The 12595-nt window shown below is 50.6% G+C and overlaps 1 protein-coding gene across 1 annotated transcript in view; it reads left to right on the forward strand.

The window, feature by feature from the left end:
- Positions 1–2795: 2795 nt before the first annotated feature.
- The window catches only part of Ptpn14 (protein tyrosine phosphatase non-receptor type 14), a 149199-nt gene continuing 139399 nt past the window's right edge, over positions 2796–12595 (forward strand). Inside the window, exon 1 of the mRNA XM_029477885.2 lies at positions 2796–3157. The gene's annotated coding sequence lies outside the window, so the exon portion shown is untranslated. The remainder of the gene's footprint in view (positions 3158–12595) is intronic.

Raw genomic sequence — 12595 nt, forward strand, 5'->3', positions numbered from 1 at the left:
GTGCAAGCATAACCACCCATGAAGAATGTTAGGACCTGAACTCAGGCCCTCATGTGCATGCCCCAAACCCTCTGCTTTCCTTGTTTCTGTTTCTTTGAGACAGGGTCTATATAGCCAAGGTTGGCTTTGAACTCTCTGGCCTAAAACTCACGGAGGTTGTCCCGACTCAGCTTCCTGAGTGCTGAGATTATAGGTGTGAGGCAACTTGACAGATTTCCCAGACCTTTTCCAGTACTGTGCAAGCAAGCAGTATATGCTGATCTTTCAGTACTGAGCACACAAGCAGTATATGCTGATCTTCCAGTACTGAGCACACAAGCAGTATATGCTGATCTTTCAGTACTGTGCACACAAGCAGTATAAGATAAAGGACACTCTTGGGTCCAAGCTGTGCTTTCTCCTTACAAAGAATTATATCTCAGTGGTTGAGCACAAATCTAGCATACAGGAGAACCAAAGTGCATCTTCCAAGTCATTAAAAAGACACACTCTCTCTCTCTCTCTCTCTGTCACAGAGAGAGAGAGAGAATATTCTTGTGTTGTCTTCTTATGATCCAGTATAAAACCAATCAGTCAGCACTTCATAGGTTCTTAAAATTAATAAAGACTTTTATTTTCATGAATGAATTGATTTAAACATTACAAGCAAGCAGGGGGTGAGTGCCCTGCCCAGGCTACACTTAGAGCTGTGTTCATCACTGGACTCCCAGCTCTGGCATCCCTCAGCTTCCTCCACAAACATGCCCGAGTCTGGAGGAGGAGGCATGGAGCAAGCTCAGACAGGGTGGCAGCTCAAGATCCAGCTAACCCAACCAAACTCTGTCCCTAATGTCACACTCTGCTGACAAAATAAACTCAAGCCTCCTTTAAGTGGCTTGCCCAGGGTTGCAAGGTTGCTCACAGGCAGAGCCCAGCGTTTGCATCTGTTCAAAAACCCTTTGCTCTTTCTCCTAGACCACAGTGGCCTCGGGGGCTGTGCTCAGTGGTCTGAGACTAGGAGCCACAACATCCAATATGCCACTTAATTTCTACTGTGACATTTGCCTCCTGTCTCCCAGAAAGGAACAGCCAGTCGGCATCTTCTTGTCTTTGAGCCCATCCTGTTTCAGTCAAACGCCTGCGCTGAGAGCAGCTACTCTGCAACCTGGGTCCTTTAGGCCACCTCAGCAGTAGGTATTCACTGGTAATGCAGACCCTTCTTTTCCTGCTGCCTGAACCCTCACTAAGGGATCATGATTGTCACACTAGGCTGTGTGGAATGCTGCCCACACTGAGCCTTGACATAAAGCTCTTCCTGAAGGCTGGTTGGAAACTCCCCCAAAGCCCTCTCCTTGACATTTTGAAAGACTCAGCCTCCTTTGCTTTCCATCCACCCCATTTTGCCCCCTCCACGCGCCACCCCCCCCCCCCGTCCTCTTTTATTCTTCTTGGTTCTGTAGACAGAAGAACACTCAGAAGCCAGTTATTAACAGACTCGCTCTGTGGGCACAGAGACCTTTCTTTCTTGTTTTGAGGTAGGGTCTTGCGATGTAGTCTAGACCAGCCTCGAACTTGTGATTTTTCCTGTCTCTGCCTCCAGAGTTGGCATGAGCCATTTTGATAGGATAAGGCCTGGGAGTTTTGTGTCCCTTGCCTGTACAGTGAAGTAATTTAATGATATTTTGGGTGACAAGGACTTCAGGGTCCTTGAAAGGACTGGTCTTAAGATTTCAGGAAGAGAACAGATGCCAAGACACACAAAGCACCTTAAAAATATAGGCAACTCCTTTCACTTCACAATTACTAAAGCCAAGGATCAGGGGTAGGGGGCTGGGATCTTCCTGAATTAACCACTTGGCCAGCAACTCCGCGGGGCCTAATACAGGTTTCCTTGCCCGGCCGAGTGCCTTTTCCATTACACTGGCTGCGCCTCAGTAACCCCACCTCCGAAAGTGCTAACGCAGTTCCCTCCCAGTGCCTACCCAGGCGGGGTGGGGCCCCTCCGTGGCATGGAACAAACCGGGAAAACCACATATTCCAACTTCCAGCACACAAAGGCTGGTTGGCCGTGGGGGCGGGGTGGGAGGACCGAAGCTAAGACTCACTACTCAGAGATCCTAGGATTCCGAGGAGAGCTTCTAGATTGTCTTCTCAAGGAGGCCACCCTACTTTGTCCCGCGTCTCCTGGGCGGTGGCGGCATGGGGGCATCCTGCTTGGAGACCTCCCTCAAATAAATGGCCTGTTCTAGCTCCAATGTCCCACCCCCTAACTGCCCACGGAAATCTTGGAGGGACGGTCTTTTCCTTTCCTCTTTCCCCTCCGCCTCCTAAGCGTCGCACAGCTGGGTTGATTTGGGTCATCGCCCCCTCTCCACTTCCAGTCTATCTCACTCCAGGCACTTTCCTTTACTCCACAGTCCCACACCTTGGTAGGGAAAACACGCTCCAAAGCTAGCCCATTAAAAGTGCACGACTTCTGCCCGGCCGGCCGAAGGAGCTCCCGCAGCCTGGCATTCCTCGGATTCCAGCGCTGTGACGTCCCTGGGGACCGTGCGCCCGCAGCGGGGGAGCCCGGGCTCCTTTTTTCCAGCGCTGGGCGCGCGTCCCCGAGGCTGGCGCGCGCCCTCCCCGGACGCATTCCTGGCCCGCCCAGCGAGCGCCCCGCGCGCTCCCCGCCTCCTGGCCCCCAGCACTGCGGAGCAGAGCCCGGGGCGGGGGAGCGCGGCCAGCGGCGCCTGCTCGTCCCCTCCCACCCGGCCCCTTCCTCCGCCCTCCCCGGCCGCTCGCGCTTCCTGGCGCTCGTGCTCTCCGGAGGCTCAAGTTCTGCACAACTTCTCCCCGCTGCCCAGCGCCTCGGCCGCGGGCCCGGCTAGCTAGCTGCGCTCCTCGGCTAAGCCGTCTCGTCCACAGGGCAGGTCCTCGTGGAGCATCTGGTACCAAGTGGCCGCTGGCGGTCCCTCTCTGCGCCCCACCTCTCTGATCGCCCGGGTCCCCTCGCGTGGGACGGCGGTGCTTAGGTTCTTGGCCCTTTCTCCTCCCCGGTGCGCCCGGCGCGCCGGCCGCTGCGTAACCCTCTCTGCGCCCCTCCTCTGCCAGCTCCTGGAAGCCAGTGGTGGGGATCCGGACTCTCTGATGGTCAACGTGCGGCACCCGGGGCACTCCCCGGCCATGTAAGCAGGTAAGCTAGCCGGTCGGGAGCAGATACTCCAGGCAGAGTCAACTTAGGTTCGCCGCCGGGGACGCCGGGATGCGCGGTGGGGGCGCCAGGTGGCCGGCCGCCGGTTCTCTTTGCTTGCAGTACTCGCTCGTCCGGGATTGAGCTGGAAGGGGAACGCGGTCTGGGACTCGGGTTCAGCCAAAACATCGCCTCCAACTCCACACAGCGCAGAGCCCTAAGCTTGTCCTGTGCCTCTGTGGGCACTGGGTTTGTGAGGGGGTCCTTGTGTCCTCTCCCCAATACCTCAGCCGTGATACCAAACTCCTGAGTCTCTTGGCCCCGGCTTGGGTGATCCCTACAGGCGCGCAGGGAAAACTACCGTCATCTCAGACCAATCTCCATCTCGAACTTTGCAGGTTTCTGAGAGTTAACAGCCCCTTTCCCACGTGACGCCACATCTAGCTTTAAATCTTTGGGAATGGTTTTCCTATCTTTTCTGGAGGAACTGATGTGCGCTGCCATTATCCCCCTTTGCCCTTCTTCCTTCGGTTTGAGGAGATATTGGGGTCTTGAGTTTAGTTGGTTCACGGATTAGCTGGGTCCTACTTAGGCGAGTTCAGACTGCTGCTGAATGGGTGTATGTATGGTCAATTTCCAAAATACGTTAATTTCTTGAAATGGATTTCCTCCCTCATTCATTCAACAAACTCAGTGGTGAGTCTTCCCCTGTGCTAAGAGATCACACTATAAGAGTCTACAGCACCCTGCAGGCAGCCGTGGGCAGATGGGGACATGTGCTGCCAGAGAGGGGTTCTGAGACTCTTGGGAAGGCCAGGCCCTGGAGGAAAGGGGTTACCTTCGTTGAGGGAATGATGCTCAACTTAGGAGTGGTTGAGGGACCGCATTCCAGAGGAGGGAACAGCTTGGGCAAAGTGAGGGGCGCGGAGAGGGGCGTGCAGAAAGTCTTGGAGAGCGACCTGGTGGCTGGCTGGGCATGTATGGGCAGGTTGGTGCAATGTTGCTGGCATAGTTAGCCCCCACCCCAGCAGAAACGAAACCGGAAGTCTCTTACCCACTTCCCGTGACCAGGAGTAGTTTCCAAGGATCAAAAGCGTTCCCTTGGACATGTCCCCTCCCCTGAAGTGTTTCCCACAGGGTTCTGTAGGGTGACAGGTGTTTACTTGTCGTTAATTTACCCATCCTTGGTTTTGTTAAAGTATCCCCGTGAGGACCATCCCACCCCACTACAGAACCTTGTCCTGAGAGCTTTTGACGTGGGGAGAGCAGTTTGTGTCTTACAAGCTGAGTTTCCCCTTTGGTGCTGGGGACAGAACCCGGTCCAGGCCTCGTGCTCACCAGTGCTCTTCCCTTTCCCAGATCCCTAACAGCTTTCTTCCCTAGCAGCACTCTTACCTGTGTGACTGTGTGGCTGGCACGTGGAGAATCAGTTCAAGGATGTGGCTATGTATCTCAGAATCAGTGCTTTTAAAAGGAGTTTCCACGCCTTTAATCCCAGCACTTGAGAGGCAGGCGGATTTCTGAGTTCGAGGCCAGCTGGGTCTACAGAGTGAGTTCCAGGACAGCCAGGGCAGGCTACACAGAGAAACCCTGTCTTGAAAAACTAAAAGAAAAAAAGAAAGAAGGAAAGAAAGAAGGAAGGAAAGAAAGAAGGAAAGAAAGAAGTTTCTGAGTTTCTGCAGCATCTTGAGGTTTTCTTTGCTCTCTCTGAACCTGTAGAAACCGAAACTTTCCATCCCTGTAACTCAGGGTCCAGCACACACTGCCTGCAAAGCTCCTCAGTGCAGGAGAGGTTGTCCACAGTCACCTCTCTGGGGGACTTGTTCACTGAGCTGAAGTGCATATTCCTAGTGGTTGGTCCTGGCTAAGACGCCAGGTCTCCAGCCTTCATGGAGCTTAAGCTGCCGGAGCGGTTCCTTGCAACTTAGGGTGTTTATTCAGGATTCTCTCTCAGCCCAACTCTGATCCCAAGAGCAAGCATGTCCACGGTGGAAGATCTGGAATGTGTGTGGGACCTGCATGAGGGAAATGCGTGTCAACAGGCCGCTGCTTTGTGCTGCTTGGTCCCAGGTCTCCTCGAGGCGTTCTTCCTTGGTGTGTACAAACCCATAGCACCGCAGTTACTCAAGCTTGTGTGAGTTACGTTCCACGATCAGCTGGAGGAGAATCACCTTAGGGAGACGTTTAATATTGGCACACCACAAAGAATTCAGAGGCAATCAGGGCTTCCAGACGAGTTCTTCCTTGCCCCACGGATGAGCAGGAGCCCAGGGCTGTGAGGATTTCCCCAGTGTATGCTTTTTTACTGGATTCCGTTCCCAATGGGGATACAAGCGTTGGCCTCTTCCTAGCAAATTGAGCTCACCTGGGTTCCAGCGTCTTGTTTGTTTTTGAAGACGAATTTGGCCACATTCTTGCTTTTGAACTTTTCATTGCTTGGTTACCTAGTGCTGTGTGGGTTTCAAATCCATTCTGAGCCTCAGAACTTTGCTAGACACTTGGTTGGAGGTGAGGCAGGAGGAGAAGAGATAAGATGAAATACTTAATTAGCCAATTAAGGAAGGAGAGAAACAGACACCAACGCTTCAGTAGGGAGGAAGTTAGTGTCTGAAATGAGTTTTTGATCTCCCAAACTGATGAAATGGATTTAATTTGCCCTCCTCCTAGGGAAGGTTGATTAAGTGGTCCCAGGAGTGGGTGGGGCCAATAGCTGCAACTTTGTAGTGAATGTGTGTATGTTTGTGTGTGTGTGTGTGTATGTGTGTTGTATGTGAAATACAGCTAGACTTGAATTCCAACTCTTCCACTTGAGTTTTCTTTTACATTTATTTACTTTGTGTGTATGTGTGCGGGCACACATTTGGATCTCTCTTTCCACTTTGTGGGCCCCAGGAATCAAACTCAGATGGTGGAGAGCATCCTTACCGGCTGAGCCATCTCTCCTTCACAGCTCTGCTACTTTTGAGAAGTGTGGTGTTGGGCTGACTTTGTAGCTTTTCTGACCGTTTGTTTCTTCATCTGTGAGGTGGAGCCAGGCAGATATGGCTTGCCAGAGCATCTATGAGACTTCAGTGGGATGCCATATAATGTCCTGCCTGTCAGGAGGGTGCTTGTGTGTTGGCGGCCTCGTATGTGGCCGTGAATGTGTTCTTTGTTACTCAGCAGACTGAATTCACATGTGTGCCAACATACACATACAGCTTTGTCCTTGACTTTATTTTAGACTATTGGCTCATAGCAAACGTGTCCGCTGGCAGCTGCATGTGGCCCTTCACACTGGAGGCAGCCCATAGCACCCCAGGCAGTCGGAAAGCTGGTCAGGAAGAAGGCAGGGAAAGGACTTCCTTTGCCATTCCGCTCTTCTTTGCGACAAGGGGCTAGTGTGTTGTTCGGGTCTTTGCATTCCAAATGCTGAGATCCAGTTACTTAAAGGATGCTGGGATCACTGCCTATATTGAGGAAGGCTGCAGAAGCGAGCTGATCACAAAGGCCCTCCTCAGCAGCCTGGACTTCCTTCTTTGAAGCCCCAACACAGAGTCAGCTTATGGTAGCACAAGGCGGGCCAGCCACAGGTGGCTAAATTTTGGTGCTGCCTTTCATCCAAGAAACCTGAAGAATTTGGCAAACATTAACTCACTGATCTCCCTACCAACTTCCTGGGAGGGAACCGGCGAAGAAAGGGACTCAGGCATCCTCAGGACAGGTGTGTCCTCAGAGCAGTGACCACAGCGATTTGGATAGATTTCCCACCTGCAGAATTGCATGCTGGGGAGGGTCAGAAGGTCAAAGCCTAGAAAAATGCAAGCTTGACTACGATGCTTACAGTTAGGAAGAGAAAGGACGTTAGCTCTTCCCAGACCCCTCAGTGACTTTAACGCACTCTGCATGCAAGCTGATTATAAAAACATACTCCTGGAACTATTTATAATTTGAATTAGAGGATGTTCCATGAAGCTTTGGCATGCATGGTAAGGATGGTTGAGTCTTAAGTCAGGCTATAGATGACATATTGATTTTGCATTTCACAGTCCTGTCCTTTTTGGGGGGATGGGGGGAAGCATAGGCTTTCTCTGTGTGGTCCAGGAACTCAGTGAGCTACCCTGCCTCCAGAGTAGTGATATTAAAGGCATGGGACCAGAATGGCTTCTTTTCGTTTTTTCTCTTTGGGGCTCTGTGTTTCTTACTTTCTTTTTCTGCCATGCTGTATTTGCCACAGTCATTGGTTCGTCAGCCTTGCACATACGGTTTGACGTGCGCTCCCTCAGCTTTATCCTTAGGCCAAGATTGCATCCTGAGCTCCCTCCCTCAGGCTGACCCCGGGGACCTTTGTGTTGTCAGAGAGATCCTGCACAGTAGCTGGCCATTCCACAATGTTACTGTCTGCCTGTAGGAAGAAAGGATTCCGGTGAGGAGAAAAAAAAAAGCAGAAAGGGATCGTGTGGTGGTGGTCTAGCCTCTTACAGTTATTAAATGACTGTTTGGGGGTGGTAGAGGATGGCTCAGTGCTTAAGAACACTTGCTGTGTTTGTGGAGGACCTGGGATTGGTTCTCAGTACTTACTTGTGGCCAGTGGCTCACAACCATCTATGAATGCCAGCTTCCAGGGATCAGACACCCTCTTCTGGTCTCTGTGGTACCCCCCAACCCCCCATCGAGATGAGCATATGCACACATATCAATATAAGCAAAATACACATTAAAACATACCTTTGAATTTGTAGTGTTTGAGATTTTGGTGTGCAGCCATATTCCAGACTTAGTCTTTCAGGGGACCACTGCCTGGAGATCTAATTGCATGCACTCTGCGGGTTTCGACCTATCTGTGGGGGTCAAATGGCCCTTTCATAGGAGTCGCCTACAACCATTGGAGAACACAGCTATTTACATTATGATTCATAACAGTAAAAAAAATTACATTTATGAAGTAGCAACAAAAATAATCTTGTGGTTGGGGGTCACCACACCATGAGGGACTAACTGTATTAGAGGGTCGCAGCATTAAGAAGGTTGAGGGCCACTGTCTTATAGGATTTTAGCTCACAGAGAAATGTTATTCATTGTTGAGCGCTATTATGTCAGCTACGGTCTATGTGAAGGTGTTTTACCTTTACGCAGTGTATTTTTACGTACAGAAACTAAATTTCCACGTTGGGAGTTCATTCTGGTTTTTCGTTTTGTTCTTCCTATCCCTTTCCTCCAAAAAGTTGGGTGTTAGCCAAGGCAATAAATCTGAAACCCAAGACTCTGATAGTCAGCCAGGGCTTCAGAAAACATGGCTATCCCAAGCTGTCCCCTGTTCTGCCTAGCCTTGGGTAAGCCTGAGCATCCCCTGTTCTGCCTAGCCTTGGGTAAGCCTGAGCATCCCCTGTTCTGCCTAGCCTTGGGTAAGCCTGAGCATCCCCTGTTCTGCCTAGCCTTGGGTAAGCCTGAGCATCCCCTGTTCTGCCTAGCCTTGGGTAAGCCTGAGCATCCCCTGTTCTGCCTAGCCTTGGGTAAGCCTGAGCATTTCCTTCTCCAAGCAGCACCTGTGCATTGCTGCTCTCTCGCCTCATTCCCCAGAGCAACTGCAGTCTAAGAATGACTGAGCAAGATGTCTTGTCCTGGTCGAGCCTGATCCAGCCTGCTGCAGCCTCCCCTGGTCCTCAGGCTTGCTATGGGCGGGGGGGGGGGTGTCTCTTACCTGTTCACTAAGTCTAGCACCACACAGAGGCTGGGTGCTGCTCAATGGCCATTCGTCCTCAGCCGTGGACTTGCTGTTTTAGTGCATCTGTCTGCTGAACTGTCATTTCCAGTTCAGGCCTCTGACTTGCCACCGGTTTGGTCTGTCCAGCAGCATCCATCTAGTGAGATCTCCATCGCCTGTCTCAAAGGAGCCCCTTAGCACTTCTTCTTCTTCTTCTTTTTTTTTTTTTTTTTTGGCTTTTCGAGACAGGGTTTGTCTGTGTAGCCCTGGCTGTCCAGGAACTCACTCTGTAGACCAGGCTGGCCTCGAACTCAGAAATCTGCCTGCCTCTGCCTCCCAGGTGCTGGGATTAAAGGCGTGCACCACCACTGCCTTCCCCTTAGCACTTCTTTATCTCTGAACCTGGCAGCGAACCCTTCTGATGCAGCTGCTCAAGGTGGGCACTTGGGACACTCTCCCCTTTCTTTTTAAATCTGTTTTTTTTTTAACTTACAGAAATGGGTTTCACTGTGACATTTGTGTATTTATTATTATTATTGTTATTATTATGATTGTTATAATACTTTGTGTGCTTGTTTGTCTCTCAGCATACCATTCCTAGCACTGAAATGAGCCCTTCCTCAACCCCGGAGTAACAAAGCCGTGGTTATTAATTATGGCCTTTGAGGACTCTTTAGCATATTTCTAGGTTATGGGATTGTCCCCAGACTGTTAAGGTCAATCTTGCACATATTCTTCAACTGCTCCTTAAGGACAACAACAAAAGTTTTTAAGAACATAATTAAATGTTTTTATTTAAATTACTAAGGTCATTTGCATCTCACTGCTTTTGTGGTAAAGCTCCTTGCCCACTCTCCATACTGGTACTCCCATCCCCCCTTTCACCCTGCACTCCCCCTCCCCCACCCTCTTTCCACACTGGTACTCCCATCCCCCACCCTCTCTCACCCTGCACCCCCACCTCTCACACTGGTACGCCCATCCCCTATCCTCTCTCCACACTGGTATGCCCATCCCCCATCCTCTCTCCACACTGGTACTCCCCTCCCCCACCCTCTCTCCACCCTGCACTCCCCCTCCCCAACCCTCTCTCCACACTGCACTCCCCCTCCCCCACCCTCTCTCCACACTGCACTCCCCATCCCCCATCCTCTCTCCACACTGCACTCTCCCATCCTCTTTCCACACTGCACTCCCCCATCCCCCATCCTCTCTCCACACTGCACTCCCCCATCCTCTCTCCACACTGCATTCCCCCTCCCCCATCCTCTCTCCACACTGCACTCCCCCTCCCCCATCCTCTCTCCACACTGCACTTCCCCACCCTCTCTCCACACTGTACTCCCTTTCTCCCTTGGAATCAAGTCCCTTTATTTCAGCCCTGCCCACAGTGCCCTGTCTCCTGTCTGCCTCTAACCTCTCATTCTCAGATAAGTCTATCTTCCCTGACACTGCTCCCCAAGCCCTCCTAGCCACTCCCTATAAACTTGGTGGGGGAAGGGGATGGCTCAGCAGGTAAGAGCAGTGAATGCTCTTCCAGAGGTCCTGAGTTCAAGTCCCTGAAACCACATGGTGACTCACAACCATTTGTAATGGGATCCGATACCTCTTCTGGTGTGCAGGTGTTCATGCAGATAGAGCATTCATACATAAAATAATTAAATAAATTTTTAAAAAATTTTAAACTCAGTAAATGAATGAATGCCTTTTTGAAATGTAGACCCGAGGATTAGGAATGCATTATGCTTTGGAATTTATTATTTATCCTCTGACGAACAGAAATGGCCCTGGGAGAAGACATCTTATTAATGGCCGTATATGAGTAAAACTTTAAAAATATTTTTAAAAAACAGTTTATTTTATTTTATTTTATTTTATTTTATTTTATTTTATGTTTCTCAGCGTTTTGCCTGTGTGCTTATATGTCTACCATATTCATGCTAGGTGCCCATGGAGCTCAGAACTCCAGAAAGAACTGGAGTTACAGATGGCTGTGAGCCACCATGTGGGTGTTAGGAATTGAACCCAGGTTTTCTGCAAGAGCAGCCAGTGCTCCAAACCACTGAACCATGCTTTTAGCCCCCGATTTAAACAGTTAAACAGATTATCAGTATTCCCAAATACCTTTTATTTATTCATGTGTGGAAACAAATCACACCTCTAAGATATCATCTAAATTGATAATAATGTTATTCTTTCTTTGCATGTTGGTGTGAGTGCATGTATGCACATTTGTATGTGTGCGAGTACTGGTTCCTGAGAGGCCCAAGATTCTGTGGGAAGTTCTTCTTAATTTCTCATCAGCTAGTGTATTGAAGCCGGGATGCTCATCAGAATCCGGAGCTCGACAGTCTAGCTAAGTCATCTTGCTCCAGGGACCCCAGGCCTGCCTATGAGGTGCTGGGATTCGATGGCTGTTACAGCCACCTGGCATTTACATTGCTTCTGAGGATCTGAACTCAGGGCCTAATGCTTGCTGGACAAAGGGCTTATCAAACTCTAGCCCTAGTGAGCTGGTTCCTCATGTTCTGCGTTGCCTGGGTTCTCCAGAGGCATGGCTCAGTTTCCTTTCATGTTCAGTCCCTGAAGTCTGAATAGCTGTGCATGTCGTAGACAGGTGTGGATTGGGAACATTCAAGGACCGGGGTCAGCCGAGGTGTTTTTGCATTTTAGTTCCGAGAACCCCACATCCTTTCTGTTCATTGTTTTCTTGCACCTCATCAGAGGAGGAAAGGGTCCTAGTATTCTTCCGTGGGCAGCTCTACACTCCTGTTTTGTATGTGCAGGTACATGTATATGTGCATACGTGTGGAAATTAGAGGAAAATCTTGGCTGCCAGTCTTTAGTCACATTCTTGTTTGAGACAGGGTCTCTCTTCGGGTCTGGAACTAGCTACATAGGCCAGGCTGACCTCAAATAACAGAATCTGCCTGTCTCTGCCTACTGAGTGCTGGGATCAAAGGTATGTGTAATTGGACTCGGTTATTAGTTTTCATGAAAGAGGGACCGGCTTGCCATCCTGCGTATGACCAAGGCAGCTTGCTTTACTTACAGAACTGAAGTAGGTGGTGGTGACATCCTGGACGTGTCCCCAGATCACGAGATCGATTCTTCCCTCTGGATCTGTTCCCCAGGGCAAAAGGGTGAAAGGAGATTTTGTGGTCATGAAAGTGATTTGTTATGAGTTACCTATAGCTGTCAACTCACTGTATCAGGTCCTCTGAACACACCCTCAGATAGACCCCTGAGGGCTTCAGGTTTATATCCCACTGTGCCTGGCTTTCTGTCAGGCAGCAGGTGTTTCCTGAGCTGACTCAATATTTCCCATGCTGTTTCCGCTGTTTCCTCCATCCTGCATCCCGACACCCCCAGCACCTGTCCGAGCCATCTCCTGGGACCCTCGAACACCACTTTCCCTGGGCTGGGTCAGGCCTTCCTGTCCTGCTGCTCTCGGCTTTCATCCCCTGATGATTCGGGTCGTCCTTCACAGGCTCTCAAGCCTCCCCTTGCCGGCCTCTCAGCTGCCTGGGAGCTGCCATGAGCTTCAGTAGCTCACAGAATGACCTTTCTTCTGCTGTTGGTCGCCTGTAGCTAGCGGCTCACCAGACCTGCATTATCACGGTCCTTCACGGATGATGGCTGTGTTGTGTTGTGTACGCTGCTGTCCTGCTGTCCACTGCTGTGGCTTTTCGTGGTTTATACTAGAGAGCCTTTCTAAGACAGTTCTCATACTCCCACTCTTCTCCCTGAGACCTTTC

This window comes from Mus caroli, unplaced genomic scaffold, assembly GCF_978045245.1.
Source record: "Mus caroli unplaced genomic scaffold, Mus_caroli_1 scaffold_1, whole genome shotgun sequence".
Classification (NCBI taxonomy): Eukaryota; Metazoa; Chordata; class Mammalia; order Rodentia; family Muridae; genus Mus; species Mus caroli.